Source organism: Gorilla gorilla, chromosome 6, assembly GCF_029281585.2.
Source record: "Gorilla gorilla gorilla isolate KB3781 chromosome 6, NHGRI_mGorGor1-v2.1_pri, whole genome shotgun sequence".
In the NCBI taxonomy this organism is placed as follows: domain Eukaryota; kingdom Metazoa; phylum Chordata; class Mammalia; order Primates; family Hominidae; genus Gorilla; species Gorilla gorilla.
Window position 1 is genome coordinate 168,234,744 of NC_073230.2, and position 19,806 is coordinate 168,254,549.

Consider the following 19,806-nt stretch of genomic DNA (forward strand, 5'->3'; position numbering starts at 1 on the left):
ACCGACCATCAGGCCCCTGGATAGCATCAAGAAGCTGAAATTCCCCAGATCACTGCACTTGGACAGTGAGACTCTGGGCCCCTCGCCCCTCATGATTGTCTAACTGACCACTGGCTGCCTGCTGACTGACTCCTCTTCCTCACCCCTCTGTTAATTCCTGTTTTCTTACACATCATTACATTTCTTCCCTGCTATATAAGCCCCTCATTTCAGTTGGTCGAGGAGATGGATTTGGCACTGATCTCCCATCCCCTCGGCTGCAGCATCTGATTAAACCCTTCTTTCCTGGCAGTCCCCGTTGTCTCACTGACTGGCTTTCTGTGCAGTGAGCAACAGGTCCTAGACCAAACCCTTGGCATTTTGGTAACACCTTTCTGCAGCACCTCCACAGCTCCAGGGAAAGTGGGTTTAGGGGTTCTCCTGGTGATTACTGACCCAGCGATGCAGACCTCAGCGAAGGGAACAGTGGCTCTGAGAGGGCTCTGGTCTCAAGGGCTCAAGGGAAACCATCCCTGGAGTGGTGGTGACTCCAGGCCTGATACATACCTGCCTGCTGTGTGTGTGTGTGTGTGTGTGAGTGTGTGAGTGTGCAAGACGTCAGTCCAGAACTAGCTGGACCCAGAATTGGCAAAGGCACCTTTCCTGCCTGGATGCAGTTATTTGCCTCTCAGTTCTGCATTAAATGCTGGAGTTGCTGCTGCCACGCTGGGCTGAGTGAGCCAGCCAGTTTCTTGGTGGCCTTCTCCATGTTCCTGGCACAGTATTAGCCCAGAGCACAGAGACTAGAAATGTGAGCAGTTATTTCTGCCATGACAACGGAAGCCCGATGGAGAAGCCTGGAGGTTGGTAAACACTGTTGTTAGTGGGTTTACATTTGGAAGAATCTACTCCGACCCTATACCTTACTGCAAAAAAGGCTCTCGTGAATCAAATGTCTAAATATGAAAAGAAAATATTAGAAAAGTAAGTAGAAAATATAAACTTATGTGGAGGATGATAATTTTCTTAATTTCAGAATTTTGAAAGCCACAAAAATGTCAACACCTTTGAGGAAAACTCTAAAGATGTTCAGTGATGAAAAAATGTCACAACGAAAGCCAAATAAAAAGAGGATGCCAGGAAAAGCTTGGTTATAGGTGGTACAGGTGCCAGAGGTGGGGGATGTGTGCTCATGACATCTGAGCAGAGGGAGAGAAGGACCCACTCACTCCCACCCGCGCCCATGATACCTTAGCAGAGCGAGAGAAGGACCCAGCTGCTCCCACCCACAGAAACACTGGTCCATGATCAGAAAAGAGAGCCGAGAACAGCATGAAGCCATGCCACTTATCCACAGTGAAGATAAAAACCAACATTAACAAAGTTGTGTTAATAACTTGAGTATTTAAAAAATATTTTTAAAATTTAGAGTCAGTAAAATTCACTCTTTTTGGTGTCCAGTTGTAGGACTTTTGACACTTGCAGAGTAGTGTAATATTCCCATAATCAAGATGTAGACCAACCTCACCACCTGCCCCCCACCGCCACGCTGGCAGCCTCAGCTCTGTTCTCCATCCTGGCAGTTTGCCTTTGCCAGAAGTCACATACATGGACTTGTTCTGCACATAGCCTTTTGAGACTGGCTCCTTTCATGTATTATGGAAAAATCGCCATTAAATGCATGCCCTTTGTTTACTGACTCACCAGTGAAGGACATTTGGAGTGTTTTCAGTTTTTGGTGATTATGGATAAAGCTGTTATAAACATTTGCATACAAGTTTCTCTGTGAATGTAAGTTTTCATTTCTCTTGAGGTATGGGATTCTTGGGACATATGGTGGTGGACTTTTAATGTTCGAAGACACTGCCAAGCTGTTTTCCACAGTGGCTGGACAAGTTTTTCATTCCCACCATTAATATATGAGTGTTCTGGTTGTTCTGTGTGCATGTTACCACTTGATATCGTCAGGTTTTTTTTTGTTTTGCATTTGAATAGATGTGTAGTTGTTTTAATTGGCACTTCCCCAAAGGCTAACAATGTTGGACATCTTTTCATGTGTTTATTTGCTGTCTGTGTGTCTTCTTCAGTGAAGTGTCTGTTTAAATTTTTTGCCCATTTTTCTTTTGGGTTTGTTTTCTCATTAAGTGTTGAGGGTTCTTTAGGCAGTCTTTTGTCAGATGTGTAATTTCCAGATGTTTCTCTCTGTGGTTTGCTTTTTTTTTTTTTTTTTTTTGAGATGGAGTCTCACTCTGTTGTCCAGGCTGGAGTGCAGTGGTGTGACCTTGGCTCACTGCAACCTCTGCCTCCAGAGTTCAGGTGATTCTCCTGTCTCAGCCTCCTGAATAGCTGGGATTACAGGCGTGTGCCACCGTGCCTGGCTAATGTTTTTGTATTTTTAGTAGAGATGGGGTTTCACCATGTTGGTCAGGCTGGTCTTGAACTCCTGACTTCGTGATCTGCCTGCCTCAGCCTCCCAAAGTGCTGGGATTACAGGCATGAGCTACTGTGCCCGGCCAGTTTGTCTTTTTATTTACATTGAGAGTTTCCTTTGTAGAACAAAAGTTTTAGATTTTGATAAAGTAAATTTGGATTCATTTTCTTTTCTTTCCTTTTTTTTTTTTTGTTTTTTTGAGACAGAGTCTCACTTGGTCACCCAGGCTGGAGTGCAATGGTGCGATCTCCACCCACTGCAAACTATGCCTCCCTGGTTCAAGTTATTCTCCTGCCTCAGCCTCTGAGTAGCTGGGATTACAGGCATGCGCCACCACACCCAGCCAATTTTGTATTTTTAGTAGAGATGGGATTTTGCCATGTTGGCCAGGCTGGTCTCCAACTCCTGGTCTCAAGGGATCTGCCCGCCCCAGCCTCCCAAAGTGCTGGGATTACAAGTGTGAGCCACTGTGCCTGGCTGATTTTTTTGATTCATTTTTAATTGTTGCACAGCCTTTTATTCTTGGGATAAATCCCACTTGGTCATAACATATCATTTATTTATTTATTTTAAAATAGATTTATTACAATATAAATTACATACTACAATTTGTCAATTTTTTCTTATGGATTATGTTTTGGTGTCTTACCTAACAAGTGTTTGCCTAATCCATGGTCACAGATATTTCTCTAGTATTTTCTTCTAAAAGTTCAATCATTTTTTTTGTGTGTTAATTTTTGCATAAAATGTGATTTATGAATCAAGTTTTATTTATTTATTTGCATTAACTCCAACACCATTTGTTGAAAAGACTCATTTTTCCAGTGAACCACCTTTGCATCTTAAAGAAAATCAATATACTATAGTTGTGTGGGTCTATTTCTGGACTCTGTATGTTTCATTCACTTACATGTTCATTCATTTACCAATAGATAGGTCTCAGTGCCGCAGTTTTATGGTAAATCTTGAATTCAGGCAGTGCAAGCTCTTTAACTTTGCTATTCTTATTCAAATTTATTTAGAATATCCTAGTTCCTTTGCCATTCCATAGAAATTTTAGAATCAGCTCATTGGTATCTATGAAAAACCCTACTAGAATTTTGGTTGGGATTACATTATGTCTGCAGATAAGTTTGGGGACAATAAGCATCTTAACTATCTGTGTCTTCCATAGTTGTCCAATCAATGAACCTGGTGTATCTTATTTATTTGGATTTTTAAAATTTATTTTATCAGGGCTTTATAGATTTCCACATACAGATCTTGCACATATCTTGTTAGAGTTATCCCTTAGTAGTTCATTTTTAAGTGCTATTGTAAGTGGCACTTAAAGCAATTGTTCATTGCTAGTATATAGAAATAAAATGGCTTTTTGTGTTTTGATCTTGTATTCGGTGAGCTTGCTGAACTCACTTATTAATTCCAAGAGTTTTTCTGTAGATTCCTTGAGATTTCCTATTTAATTATTTGGTCTGGGAATAAAATGTTTTATTCCTTCCTTTCCAATCTGTAAGTTTTAATTTTTTTCTCTCTCTTTGGCACTGTTTAGGACTTCCATTAAAATTTTGAAAACGAGAGATGAGAGTGGCTATCCTTGCCTTGTTCCTTATTTTAGGTGGGAAGCATTCAATATTCCACCATCAGGTGGGATGTTGGCTGTAGATTTTTGTAGTGCTCTTTGTCAGATTAAGTTAGTTCCCTTCTGTTCCTGGGTTGCTGACGGTTTTTTATCATAAGTCAATTGGTGAACTTTGTCAAATGCTTTCCCCACATCTCTTGAGATGGCCACATGGCTTTTCTTTTTTACAGTGATAGTGTGGTGAATTACATTGATTCAGTTTCAATTGTTGCATGGCCTTTCATTCCTGGGATAATTCCCACTTGGTAGTATTGTATCATCTTGTTTATTTATTAAAAAACAGACTTACTGCAATATAAGTTACATACCATGAAACTCATCCATTTTAAGTGTCCAATTCAATGATTTTTAAAGTAAATTTATTGAGTTATGCATCTATTGTCTCAATCTAGTTTTAGAATGTTGCCATCATTCTTGTGTTATTTCTTAAGATACTACTGGACTTGATTTGCTAATATTTTGTCAAAGATTCTTACATCTTTGTTCATCAGGGATAATTTTTGTAATTTTTTTCTTGTAATATTTTTGTCTGGTTTTAGTATTAATGATGGCTCATAAAATGAGGTAAGAATTATTGTATCTTTTCATATTTTCTGGACAAGATTGTGTAAAATTGGTATTTCTTTCTTAAATATGTGATTAGAATTAACCAGTGAAACAATGTGGGCTGGGAGTTTTTATTTTTGGAGGGATTTTAGCTAAGAATTCAAATTTTGTGATAGCTATAGGACTATTCAGGAAATACGTTTTTTCTTTTGTGACTTTTGGTAGTTTGTGTCTTTTAAGAAATTGGTCTATTTCTTCCAAGTTGTCAAATTTATGGGCGTAGAGTTGTTCCTAGTATTTCCTTATTATCTTTAAGTGTCTATAGACTCTGAAACGATTTCATCTCCTTAATTCCTGATGTTGGTAACTTGTGTTTTCTCTCTTTTTTTTTTCTGTTCAACATTCTGGCTAAAGGTTTATCCAGTTTATTGATCTTCCTTAAGAACTGATTATCAGTTTCATCAATTTTCTGTATTCTACTGTTTTGAGTTTTGCAGATCTCTCCTCTTACGTTTATTATCTACTTCCTTCTACTTTCTCTTGTTTTTCTAGTTGTTTAAAGGAAGAATTTAAATGATTGATTTGAGAATTTTCTTGTTTTTGAATATAATTATTTTACGCTATGAATTTTCTAATCCTGCTTTATCTGTATCCCACACATTTTGATATGCTGTATTTTCATTTTTCCTTAGTTCAAAAGGTTTTCTGATTTCCCCTTACGTTTCACTTTTGACCCATGGATTACTTAGAGGTGAGTGGTTTAATTTTCAAATATTTGAGGGATTCATCGGACATCTTTCTGTTATTAATTCTGATAGGATCAGAGAATACACTTTATACAATTTCTATTTCTAAAAATTTGTTTTTGAACTTCCGTTAAGATTTGTTTTGTGACCTAGAGTATGTTCTATACTGGTGAATGTTTCATATACACTTGAAAGAAAGCATAGTCTGATGTTCTTAATGAATGATTTGACCAAATAAGTCCAATTGAGTGATTGTGTTGGTCAGGTCTTCCATATTCTAGCTGTTTCTCTATATGCTTGTTCTATTGGTTACTGAGGCAGGACTGTTAAATTCTCCAAATATAATTGTGGATTTGAATATTTTTCCTTTGAGTTATTGGGGTTTTTTTTGTTTTGTTTTGTTTTTTGAGACAGAGTCTCGCTGTGTGGCCCAGGCTGGAGTGCAATGGACCCATCTTGGCTCAGTGAAACCTCCACCTCCTGGGTTCAAGTGATTCTCCTGCCTCAGCCTCCTGAGTAGCTGGGATTACAGGCATGCACCACCATGCCCAGCTAATTTTTATATTTTTAGTAGAGACAGGGTTTCACCCTGTTGGCCAGGCTGATATTGAACTTCTAACATCAAATGATCTGCCCACCTTGGCCTCCCAAAGTTCTAGGATTACAGGCGTGAGCCACTGCGCCCAGCCAGATTTTTTTTCATGTATTTTTAAACTCTGTTAATGATAGGCGCCTATGCATTTAAGCGTTATGATATCTTCTTGGTAAACTGACTTTTTTATTATATGTAATGCCCTCTTTGATCGCTTGTAATATTTTTTATCTCTTTTAATATTTTCTAAGTTCTGCTTTATTTGACTTAATACAGCTAGCCCACATTTTTTATTAGTATCTCATGGTTTATCTTTTTTTATTCTTACATTTCGATGTATGTCATTATACTTAAAGTGGGTGTCTTTAGACAGCATATAGTTGGGTCCTCTGTTTTTTTTAAAAAAATGTATTTTAGAAGATTGTAGAGTCATTGGAAGTTGCAATGAAATATACAGGGAATACCCAGGCACATTTTACCTATCCTTCTCCAATCTTAGCATCTTGTATAACTATAGTGCAATGGAAAACCAGGAAATCAACATTGATACAATCCATGGAGCTTATTCAGGTTTCGCTATTTATGCATGCATTCTATATGTGGGTATAACTTGTGATTTTTAACATGTATAGCTTCATTTAATCAGCATGACAATAAAGTTATTTAACTATATCATCATCATCAGACCTCTCCTCATGCTACCTCTTTACAGTCACACCTCCATCACCGCTGCATACCTAATCCAAGGAAACCACTAATATGTTATCCATCTCTGTAACTGTGCTATTTAAAAATGTTATATAAATGGATTCATGAAGTATGCATCCTTTTAAAATTGGCTTTCCCACCCATTCAACATAGTTTCCTTAGGTTCATTCAAATTGTCACATGTATTAACAGTTTATTCCCTTTTATTGCTGAGTAATATTCCATGATGAGGATGTACCACAGTTTATTTACCCCTATGCCCATTGAAGGACATTTAAGGAGTTTCCAGTTTCTGGGCACTGTGCATAAATCTGCTATGTAGAGTTTTTGTATGAAAACAAGTTTTCATTTCATTGGAATAAAAGCTCAATTGTGCAATAGCTGGGTCATAGGGTGAGTCAAGTTTTAGCTTTAAAAAGAACAGCCGAACTATTTTCCGGAGTGAATATGGCTGTACCATTTTGCATTCCCACCAGCAATGAATGAATGACTTAGTGATTCTCAACCTCCTTGTGAGCATTTGATGTTATCACTATTTTTAAAACGTCTTTCTGACAGTTCTGCGATGGTTAATTTCATGTGTCAATTTCACCAGCCCATGGGGTACCAGATACTTGGTGAAACACTATTCTGAGTGTTTCTGTGAGGGTGTTTTTGGATGAGCTTAACATCTAAATTGATAGACTGAGCGAAGCAGATTGCCCTCTCCACTGAAGGTGGGCCTTGTCCAATCAGACAAGTGTCTAAATAGAACAAAAATGGACCCTCTCCCAAATCGGAGGGAATTCCTCCTGCCTGCCTTTGAGCTGGGACATTGTTGTTTTCCTGCATTGAGACTTGAACAGAAACATCAGCTCCTCCTGGGTCTTGGGCCTGCTGACCTTCATGTAGAAACCCCACCATTAGCTCACCTGATTTTCAGGCCTGTGGATCAAACCACACCATCAGCTCTCTTGGGTCTTCAGCTTGTCAGTCTCCATAAGTGCATGAGCCAATTCCTTATAATAAATGTTTACACACACACACACACACACACACACACACACACACACACACACACACACACACACACACCCCTATTGGTTCTGTTTCTCTGGAGAACCCTGACTAATGCAGATTTTGGTACTGACACTGGAGTTCTGCTGTGAAACATACCTAATGATAGGGACCAGCTTTGGAACTGGGCAGTGAGCAGAGGCTGGATGAGTTTTGAGATACATGGTGGAAAAAGCCTAGATTTCCATGAAGGGACTATAGGTAGGTACATGGACATTAAAGGCAATTCTGGTGAGGGCTCATGAATAAAAGACAAGAGCTATACAGAAAGCCTCTACCATCTCAGAGAATAACCATATCATCATGAAGAGAATGTTGGAAGCAACATGGACACACTGTTAAAGACCACTGGGCGAGATCTCAGGTGGCAAACCCTAACCCTCTCTCTTAGACTGTTTTCTTTTTTTTTTGAGACGGAATTTCACTCTTGTTGCTTAAGCTGGAGTGCAATGGCACGATCTTGGCTCACTGCAGTCTCCGCCTCCTGAGAGCAGAGAACACAAATTATTTGGAATTCAAAAGATTTGTCTTTTCTCCCCATTTATTTATATTTATTTGTTCATTCAATCATTTACTTAGATTACATGGCTCACAAATATTTATTTCATATTTTTGGTTATAATCCAGTACTATTTTATTATTTTGTTGCTCAAATTAATTCAATTTTTTGCCACTTGGAAATCTTTCAGTTACCTTTGACATATCCCCATCACTTTTTTTTTTTTTTTTGAGATGGAGTTTCGCTCTTGTTGCCCAGGCTGGAGTGCAATGGTGCGATCTTGGCTCACTGCAATCTCTGCCTCCCAGGTACAAGCGAGCCTGAGATATGGCCTCATGTGAAGGGAAAGACCTTACCATCCCCCAGCCCAACACCTGTAAAGGGTCTGTGCTGAGGAGGATTAGTAAAAGAGGAAGGCCTCTTTGCGGTTGAGATAAGAGGAAGGCCTCTGTTTCCTGCATGCCCCTGGGAATGGAATGTCTCAGTAAAGCGGAACATTCATTCTATTCTGAAATAGGAGAAAACCGCCCTGTGGCTGGAGGTGAGATATGCCAGCGGTGATACTGCTCTGTTACTCTTTGCTACACTGAGATATTTGGGTAAAGAGAAACATAAATCTAGCCCATGTGCACATCCGGGCACAGTAGCTTTCCTTGAACTTATTTATGACGCAGATTCCTTTGCTCACATGTTTCTCTGCTGACCTTCTCCCCGCCATCACCCTGTTCTCCTGCCGCACTCCCCTTGTTGAGATAGTGAAAAGAGTAATCAATAAATACTGAGGGAACTCAGAGACCAGCTCTGGTGCCGGTCCCCTGGGCCCACTGTTCTTTCTCTGTACTTTGACTCTGTGTCTTATTTTTCTGTCTCTCATCTCCACCTGATGAGAAATACCCACAGGTGTGGAGGGGGAGGACCCCTTCACCTATATTAAGCTAAACATGAGTTCATACTGATTCTCCAACTTGAATCCATTAGCACTTGGATCATACTAACCTCCTCCTGTTCGTTATCTATAAATGCTCACCCCAACAGTGAGACCCTGGACTCAGAAGCATTTTAATTACCAAATTTCATTCTCTTACTAGCTATTCAGGTTATCCGTTTCACTTTGGCTGAGCTTTGGTAGTTTGTGGCTTTCAAGGAATTGGTCCATTTCTTCGAAGTTGTTGAATTTATGAGTTTAAAATTGTTAATAGTATTGCCTTATTATCATTTTAATGGCTTAAGGGTTTGTTATGAGGTCACTTTTTTGTTCTTGATATTGGTATTCCGTGTGTGCTTTTCTTTAATGTTTGTCAGTCTTGATTGAGCTTTATTATTATTTTTTATTTTTTCCAAAGTATTGGCTTTTTGTTTAATTTTCTGTTTTTCTGTTTTCAATTTCATTGATTAATAACTTAATCTTAATTTTTCCTTCCTTATGCATACTCTGACTTTTTGTAGATATTTATTTTTAGTGCTTTTTGAGATAGGAATTTGGATGATTGATTTGAGGTCTTTCCTCTCAGGTAAACTTCTAGTGCTATACATTTTTCTCTCAGTGTTTGAGAGTTTTTCTCTCAGTGTTTTTCTCAGCACAACTTCTGATGTGCTGTATTTTCATTTTCATTCTGTTCTGTGATTTTTAAAGTTTCATTTGAGACCATGGATTATTTCCTTTGACCTACAGATTATTTAGAAGTGTGTTTAATTTCCAAGTGTTTGGAGATTTTTCTTTTGTGTTTCTGTTATTGATTTCTTGTTTCATTCCCTTATAATCAGAAAACACACTCTGTATGACTTCTCTTCTTCTAAATGTGTTTTATGACCTAGGATACAGAGAGTCGTTTTGATGAATGTTCCGTGTGTACATGAAATGAATGTGTATTATGCTTTTGTTGTATGGAGAGTTTTTAAAACCTCAGTTAGGTCTTACTGGCTGAAGATGGTGTGTTTAATCCTTCTAAATCCTTGCTGACTTTTTGTCTAGTAGGTCTATCAATTACTGTGAGTGGGATGTTGAAATCTCCAACTAAAATTGCATATATGTCTATTTCTCCCTTTAGTTCTCTCAGTTTTTGCTTCATTTACGTTAATGCTCTGTGGTTTGGTGCATATACCTTTAGGATTGCTCTACATTTTTGGTGGATTGCAACTTTTATCATTGTGTAATGTCTGTTTTTTCTCTCTACTGCTTTTCTTCTGTCTGAAATCTTTTCTTTGACATTAATATACTCACTTGTGCTTTTTGGGTTAATATTTACTTTTTTTTGCATCCTTTTACTTTCAACCTACATATGTCATGTTGGCAGAGAGTTTCTTGTAAACAACACATATTTTGCTGTTTTAAAAATTCATGCTGCCAATATCTGCCTTTTAATTTGTATATTTAGACCACTTATATTTAAAGCAATTATTGAGGCCAGACATAGTGGCTAATGCTTGTAATCTCAGCACTTTAGGAGGCTGAGGCAGGAGGATTGCTTGAGGCCAAGGGTTTGAGATCAGTCTCAAACTACCACCCTTTTGTAGAGACATAGCAAGACCCTGTCTCTACAAAAAATGAAAAAATTAGCCAGGCAGGGTGGCATGAGCCTGTTGACCCGGCTACTTGAGATGCTGATGTGGGAGGATTGCTTGAGCCCAGGAGTTCAAAGCTGCAGTGAGCCATGATTGTGCCACTGTACTCCAGACTGGGCAACAGAGTGAGAACCTGTCTCAAAAAAAAGTAATCATTGATATGTTAGGGCTTAAGACTGCCATTTTACTTTTTGTTTTCTATCTGTTTGCACCATTTTTTATGCCTCTTTTTCTTTTTTCTCTTATCAGCCTGTGGGTTATGTGGACATAGAGTTCCATTTTGATGCATTTTTGACATATTTGAGGATACTATTTGCAAAATTTTCTTATTGCTTGCTCTAAGTATTACTATATACAAATATAACTTTCACAGCTTACTGCTATTGATGTTTTACCAGTTTGAATTAAGTATAGAAACATTAATCACATTTAGGTTCTGTGATGGTTAAAATGAGGTGTCAACTTGATTGGGTTGAAGGATGCCTAGATAGCTGGTATAATATTGTTTTTGGGTGTGTCTGTGAGGGCTTTGCCAGAAGAGGTTGACGTTGCAGTCAGTGGACTGGAAGAGGAAGACCCACCCTCCATTTGGGTGGGTACCTTCCTATTGGCTGCTAGTGTGGCTAGAACAAAGTAGGAAGTAGAAGGTAGGATAAGCTGGCTTGCTGAGTCTTCTTGCTTTCATCTTTCTCTCATGCTGGATTCTTCCTTCTATTCCTCCTGCCCTTGGACATCAGACTCTAAGTTCTTTGGAATTTGGACTCTTGGACTTAAACACCAGTGGTCTGCAGGAGCCTCTTGGGCCTTTGGGCACAGACTGAAGGCTGCACTGTCAGCTTCCCTGCTTTTGAGGCTTTTGGACTCGAACTGAGCGACTGCTGTCTTCTTATTTCCTTAGCTTGCAGAGGGCCTATCATGGGACTTGGCCTTTTGATCATGTGAGCCAATTTTCCCTAATAAACTGCCTTTCATATATACATAGATCCTATCAGTTCTATCCCTGTGGAGAACACTGACTAATACAGCTTCCTTTACCTTCCCACTTAAAAAAGTATAATTGTCCTGGGTATTTCCTCTGTATACATTGAATACCACATGAGGTAGTATTATAACTTTTGCTTCAAACATAAAACATGATTAAAGAAACACATAAAGTGAAGAATATTCTATCATGTATACTTCTCCTTTTACCAATTTCATTATTTTCCTTTGTGAAAATTCCGTCTTGCTGTTTTCATGTTATTTCTGTTTTCATTTTATTTCTGTTTGGAGGGATTTCTTTAGCCATTCTTGAAGGGCAAGTCTGCTAGCAACAAATTCTCTTAGTTCTCTTTCATCTGAGAATCTCTACTTTTCCCTTCACTCCAGCAGCATGGTGTTGGTAGAAGAGCCGAGCCAGGACTAGCTTGTCTGTCATAATGTAAAAAAGTCTTGGAACATGTCCTGGGTCCAGGGTCTAAACCCCCTTGTGGCCTTTGGAACACCAAGCTCTGTGCCAAAGGGTGGAAGGCTGCCCTGTGGCACCACAGTCTAAGCTCAGGGCATAAAACCCCTCATGGCTTGAATGGAATCAAAACCCTCATAGCCTCTGGAATGTGTCCAGACTTGCTGGCTCCTTGCTTCTTGCTCTCCCAGGATCATAAATTGATTGTATCTTGAGTTGGAAGAACATGTTCTCTATTATCTCAAGTAGCAGAGCATGTTCCATGTGCTTCAAAGGAAATGCTAAACCATCACAGCTATGCTTGATGCAGCGCTACCTTTCTACCCCCACATCCGCACATCCTCACCACCTGCTTCTTTGTTTCATCACCAATAAATAGTGTGGGCTCCCAGAGCTCAGGGCCTTTGCAGCCTCCATACCAGCATTGGCCCCCTGGACCCATCTTATGCACTCTTAACCTGTCTTTTCTCATTCCTTTGACTCTGCTGGACTTCGTAGCCCCCACAGCCTGGTATTGGGTCTGATCATGCCAGTATTCCCAGCTCCCAACATGGTGCTATGAATACCCTGGTGAAGGAACGCTAGAGCGTGTGGAGGTGGAGGACCCATCATCAGAGGACACCTGAGGATGACTGAAAGAAGCTAGAATAAATGTTACAGGAGAAAAATATCCTTCTTTCAGTTCTGTCCAACAAGGACCTAAAGAACCATATACTGATTTTATTGCTCGGCTCCAAGAGACTGTGCATAAAGCTGTAACTGACAGAACAGCTCAAGATGTTGTAATACATCTCCTTGCATATGATAATGCCAATATAGAGTGTCAAGCTGCTATTAAACCTATGAGACGGAAGGTCATTTGGCTGAATATATTAAGGCTTGTGATGCATTGGGGGTAACTTACATAAGGCTACTCTTCTAGCTCAAGCTATGACTGGACTAAAGGTGGGAAAAAATATGCCCTGTTTCTCAGGCTCTTGTTTTAATTGTGGGCAATTTGGACACACACAAAAAAGTAATATAAAAAGGAAATCAACAGGCAAGGGATACTACCAGTAAGCAACAAAGAAGTCCTGGTATCTTCCCCTGATGCAAGAAGGGCAATCACTGGGGAAATCAGTGTCATTCTAAATTTAGCAAAGATGGGCAACCTTTTTTGGGAAATGGGAAGAGGGGCCCGCCTCAGGTCCCTCAACAAACCAAGGTGAATCCGGCACAGTCAGTGCCGTTACAAACGTACAATAATTGTCCCCTGCCACAGCAGGCTGTGCCGCTGCAGATCTTTGCAGCACAGTTCCCATTTCCTTACATCCTGGGGAGCCACCAAAGAAGGTCCCCACAGGAGTTAGGGGCCCTTTACCCTCGGGAACAGTTGGTCTATTGCTTGGAAGGTCTAGTTTAAATTTAAGAGGTGTCACTGTACATACAGGAATAATTGATTCTGATTATACCAGAGAAATTCAATTAGTTATTAGTTCCTCAACTCCGTGTCTGCTTCCTCAGGAGAAGGAATTGCTCAGTTATTACTATTACCTTACACCAAGCTAGGAAGTAGTACAGTAAAAAGAACAGGAGGCTTTGGTAGTACAGATCCAGCAGGAAAGGCTGTCTATTGGGTTAATCAAGTGTCTGACAAAAGACCTATTTGTACAATAACCATTCAAGGTAAAGACTTTGAATGATTAGTAGACATTGGAGCCAATGTCTCTATTATTGCTTTAAATCAATGGCCCCAAAATGGCCCAAAGAAAAGGCTTCAGTGGGTATTGTTGGCATAGAGACTGCCTCAGAAGTTTTTCAAAGTTCTTTAATTTTGCCATGCCAAGGGTTGGATGGCCAAGAAGGGACAATTCAACCCATTTACACCTATTCCTGTCAATCTATAGGGTAGAGACTTATTACAACGATGGGTTGCTGAAATATCTATTCCTGTGGATCAGTATAGTAATAGCAGTAAAGAAATGATGAGAAAAATGGGATATCTCCTGGGGAAAGTACTAGGAAAAAATGAAAATGGCCAACCAGAACCTCTAGAATTAAAAGGGCACACAGATCGAACTGGATTAGGGTATCATTTTTAGGAGAGGCCATTGCTGAACCTCTGGCTCCCATTCCTCTTGTTTGGTTAGCTGCCAAACCAGTTTGGGTAGAGCAGTGGCTGCTGAAACAGGAAAAACTGGAGGCTTTAAAAGAATTGGTGCAGGAACAATTGCAAAAGGGACACATAGAGCCTACTTTCTCTCCTTGTAATTCTCTTGTGCTTGTTATTAAGAAAAAATCAGGTAAATGGAAAATGTTAACAGCTTTAAGGGCTATTAATGCTGTAATTCAACCCACGGGCATGCTGCAACCAGGGCTGCCTTCCCCAACTATGATTCCTAGATACTGGCCTCTCATAGTGATAGATTTAAAAGATTGCTTCTTTACTATTCCTTTAGCTACCCAAGATTATGAAAAATTTGCTTTTACTGTTCCTGCTGTAAATAACAAAGAACTAGTGGACAGATACCATTGGAAAGTATTACCAGAAAGCATGTTAAGTAGCCCAACTCTTTGTCAAACTTATGTGAGACAAGCTATTAAGCCAGTTAGAGAACAGTTTTTAAAATGTGATAGTATCCATTACATGGATATTTTATGTGCAGCTGAAACTAGGGAGGAATTAATGTTATGCTACAAACAATTAGAAAAGGCTGTAATGGCAATAGGGTTAATCATAGCCCCTGATAAAATCCAAACTTCTACCCCCTTTCAATATTTAGTAGTGAAGGTAGAATAAAGTTATATTAAGCCTCAAAAGATTCAAATTCAAAGAGATAATTTAAAAACTCTAAATGGTTTTCAAAAATTTTTAGGAGATATTAATTGGATTCGTCCCACATTAGGCATTTCTACTTATGGTATGTCTCACCTCTTTGCTACCTTACAAGGTGATTCTGAGCTTAATAGTAAACGCTCTGTATCCAAAGAAGCATTAGAAGAACTTCAATTAATTGAAGAAAAAGCACAGGTGAAACGAATTGACCCTACACAGCCATTACAGTTTTTAGTTTTTCCCACTAAACGTTCACCTACAGGAGTTATTGTTCAACAGAATGATCTGGTTGAGTGGCTTTTTCTACTTCACAATGCAACTAAAACGCTCACCCTGTACGTAGATCAAATTGCTTTACTAGTAGGACAAGCAAGGCTGCACACAACAGAGTTAATGGGATATGATCCAAATCGGATTATAGTTTCATTAAACAAACAACAAATTCAGCAAGCTTATATTAATTCCCAGGAATGGCAAGTTAATTTGGCTGGTTTTATTGGTGTTCTTGATAGACATTATCCTAAATTCAAAATATTCCAGTTTCTTAAGTTAACATCATGGATATTGCCTTCCATTACTCAAAAAGCCCCTATTGAAGGGGCCATTACTGTTTTTACTGACGGGTTTGGTAATGGAAAAGACTCATTTGTAGGACCTCAACAACAAGTTTTTCAAACTGGCTTCACATCTGCTCAATGGGCTGAACTTATGGCTGTAATTATGGTGTTAAAAACCTTTAAACAGCCAGTTAATAGTGTTTCTGATTCAGCTTATGTGATACAAGCCACACAAAATATTGAATGTGCTTTAATTCACAATGTGACTGATGAACAACTTAATCTTTTATTTCATTCTTTATAGCAAGCAGTACAACAAAGACACTCCCCTTTCTATATCACTCACGTAAGAGCACACGTTAACCTCCCAGGCCCTTTGACTAAACTTAATCAAAGGGCAGATGCACTGGTTTCTGCAGCTTTTGATGATGCACAGACATTCCATTCTTTAGCCCATCTTAATGCCACAGGTCTGAGAAAAATATATAATTTATCATGGAAACAGGCTAAGGAAACTGCTCTGCCTGTCAAGTTTTACATCTACCACATCAAGGAGCAGGAGTTAACCCTGAAGGTTTATCTCCAAAGTCCATCTGGCAGATGGATGTAACACGTGTTCCCACCTTTGGAAAATTGTCTTTTGTTCATGTTTCAGTAGATACTTATTCACATTTTATCTGGGCCACATGTCAAACAGGGAAGCTACAGCTCATGTTAAAAGACATCTTTTATCTTGCTTTGCAGTTATGGGAATTCCAAAAAAAATAAAAACTGATAATGGCCCAGGGTATTGCAGTAAAGCCATGACTGCATTTTTTCAACAGTGGAATATTACTTATACTACAGGAATTCCATGAAACTCACAAGGACAAGCAATAGTTGAAAGAGCTAATCATACCTTAAAAACTCAAATACAAAAACAAAAAGGGGGAAATCAGACATATAAATCCCCACATATGCAATTACACTTAGCTTTATTTTAAATTTACAAAAAGATCAACCCATGCCTGCAGCTGAACAACATCTGACAGGACAAAAGGAAAATAAAAGGCTGGACAAGATATATGGTGGAGGGATGCACATACAAAAAGGTGGGAAAAAGGAAAAATAATTACATGGGGAAGAGGATTTGCTTGTGTCTCTCCAGGTGACAATCAGTTGTCTGTGTGGGTGCCCACCAAACATCTGAAGAGCCATCACGAGCCACACCAGGAAGAGAGGACCCTGGGAAGAGCCAGAGCTCCCTATACAAGTGATGGCATGAATGAACATCTCAGAGACAAAGAAAAAGACTGTGAATACTCGCCAGGTGGATCTTCCAACATGGGGCCAAGTTAAACTGGCACAGATGGCAGAGGCCAACCTCAGAGCACAGAACAAACCAAAAACAACTAGTAAGTTAAAGGTGGCCATGCTGGCAGTACTGTCTGTGGCAGACCTTTTGGATTCAAAGTTGTGTCCAGCCACCTTTTATGTTAGCAATAGGAACTGTTACTCTTGACATAAATACCCATTCTATCACATGCCCCGAATGTCACTTGTTTAGTTGTATTAACTCAACCTTTGATAAAAATCAAACTTTCTTGTTAATTAGAGCCAGAGAAGGAGTTTGGATCCCTGTGTCTCTAAATAGACCACGGGATGCATCACCATCCATTCATATTGTAACTGAGATTCTTTAAAACCTGTTATCCCATTAAAAAAGATTCATAGTTGTTCTTGTATTTGCTATAATTGGCCTCATTGCTGTTACCACTACTGCTGCAGTAGCTGGTGTGGCTTTCCACTCATCTGTGCAGACTGTTGAATTTGTTGATAAATGGCAAAAGAATTCTATGAAATTATGGAACTCTCAAGCCCAAATAGATCAAAAGATAGTCAAATCAGTGATCTCTGTCAGACAGTAATTTGGATGGGGGATCACATCCTAAGTTTAGAAACTAGAATTCAAATGCATTGTGGTTGGAATATATCCGATTTTTGCATTACTCCTCATAGTTACGAGACAGAACACCAATGGGAAAGAATTAAACGCCATCTAGAGGGCAGAGAGGAAAATCTCACCTTCAATATTGTAAAACTGAAAGAGCAGGTTTTTGAAGCCTCTCAGGCTCACTTGGCCCTGCTCCCTGGCACTGATATTTTAAACAAGGCAGCTGATGAGTTGTCTGCAATCTATCCTCTTAAATGGATTAAGACCATTGGAAACTCTACACTTGTAAACTTTGTTCTAGTAACTGTGTGGTTGTGCTGTCTCCTTTTAGTCTGCAGATGTGGAAGCTGCCTCTGGACAGGAAGCCCCTGTAGAGAACAAGCAATGATAGCTGTGGCAGTTTTGCAAAAATAAAATGGAGACATGTTGGTAGAAGAGCTGAGGCAGGACTAGCTTGTCTGTCATAATGTAAAAGAGTCTTGGAACATGTCCTGGGTCCAGGGTCTAAACCTCATGGCCTTTGGAACACCAAGCTCTGTGCCAAAGGGTGGAAGGCTGCCCTGTGGCACCACAATCTAAGCTCAGGGCATAAAACCCCTTGCGGCTTTGACGGAATCCAGGGCTCAGACCATAAAACCCCTCGTGGCCTTTTGAATGTGCACCGACTTGCTGGCTCCTTGCTTCTTGCTCTCCCAGGATCATAAAGTGATTGTACCTTGAGTTGGAAGAACATGTTCTCCGTTATCTCACGTAGCAGAGCATGTTCCACGTACTTCAAAGAAAATGCTAAACCGTCACAGCTACGCTTGATGCACCACTACCTTTCTACCCCCACATCCGCACGTCCTCACCACCTGCTTCTTTGTTTGATCACCAATAAATAGTGTGGGCTCCCAGAGCTCAGGGCCTTCACTGCCTCCATACTAGCTTTGGCCCCCTGGACCAACCTTATGCACTCTTAGCCTTTTCTCATTCCTTTGACTCTGCCAGACTTTGTAGCCACCATGGCCTGGTGTTGGGGCTGATCACCTGTAGGGAAAAGAAAAAGAGATCAGATTGTCACTGTGTCTATGTAGAAAGGAAAGCCATAAGAGACTCCATTTTGAAAAAGAGCTGTACTTTAAACAGTTGCTTTGCTGAGATGTTGTTAATTTGTAGTTTTGTCCCAGCCACTTTGCCCCAGCCACTTTGACCCAACCACTTTGATCCAATCTGGAGCTCACAAAAACATGTGTTGTATGAAATCAAGGTTTAAGGGATGTAGGGTTGTGCAGGACGTGCCTTATTAACAAAGTGTTTACTAGCAGTATACTTGGTAAAAGTCATTGCTATTCTCTAGTCTCAATAAACCAGGGGCACAATACACTGCGGAAAGCAGCAGGGACCTCTGCCCTTGAAAGCAGGGTATTGTCCAAAGTTTCTCCCCAGGTGATAGTCTGAAATATGGCCTCATGGGATGAGAAAGACCTGACTGTCCCCCAGCCTGACTCCCATAAAGGGTCTGTGCCGAGGTGGATTAGTAAAAGAGGAAAGCCTCTTGCAGTTGAGATAGAGGAAGGCCACTGTCTCCTACCTGCCCCTGGGAACTGAATGTCTTGGTATAAAACCCGATTGTACATTTGTTCAATTCTGAGATAGGAGAAAAACTGTCCTATGGTGGGAGGTGAGACATGTTTGCAGCAACGCTGCCTTGTTATTCTTTACTCCGCTGAGATGTTTGGGTGGAGAGACACATAAATCTGGCCTACGTGCACATCCAGGCATAGTACCTTCCCTTGAACTTAATTATGACATAGATTCTTTTGCTCACATGTTTTTTGCTGACCTTCTCCTTATTATCACCCTGCTCTCCTACTACATTCCTTTTTGCTGAAATAATGGAAATAATAATCAATAAAAACTGAGGCAACTCAGAGACCGGTGCTGGTGCAGGTCCTTGGTGTGCTGAGTGCCGGTCCCCTGGGCCCACTGTTGTTTCTCTATACTTTGTCTCTGTCTTATTTCTTTTCTCAGTCTCTCGTCCTACCCGACGAGAAATACCCACAGGTGTGGAGGGGCAGGCCACCCCTTCAATCACCCCAGCAGATGGCTTCACCAGATATAGGATTTAGCATTGACAGATCTTTTCTTTCAGCAGTAAAAACTGTTGTTCCTCATTCACTCCTGCAGCAGAGCTGTCCAGCATCCACATGCCCCCTCCACCTGGGCCTGATAATGCTGGTGACCCCACCCATTCCAGTGGCAGAGCCACCATGTGCCTGCTTGCCCCCTTCCCCCTTGTGCTCAAGGACTTGCCCAC

General features: G+C 40.1%; 1 long non-coding RNA gene across 1 annotated transcript in view; it reads right to left on the reverse strand.

Annotated features, from left to right (window-relative positions):
* Positions 1-15,900: 15,900 nt before the first annotated feature.
* The window catches only part of LOC115932930 (uncharacterized), a 35,017-nt gene continuing 31,111 nt past the window's right edge, over positions 15,901-19,806 (reverse strand). The window contains exon 5 of the long non-coding RNA XR_008667469.2: positions 15,901-18,536. This is a non-coding gene — a long non-coding RNA (uncharacterized lncRNA). The remainder of the gene's footprint in view (positions 18,537-19,806) is intronic.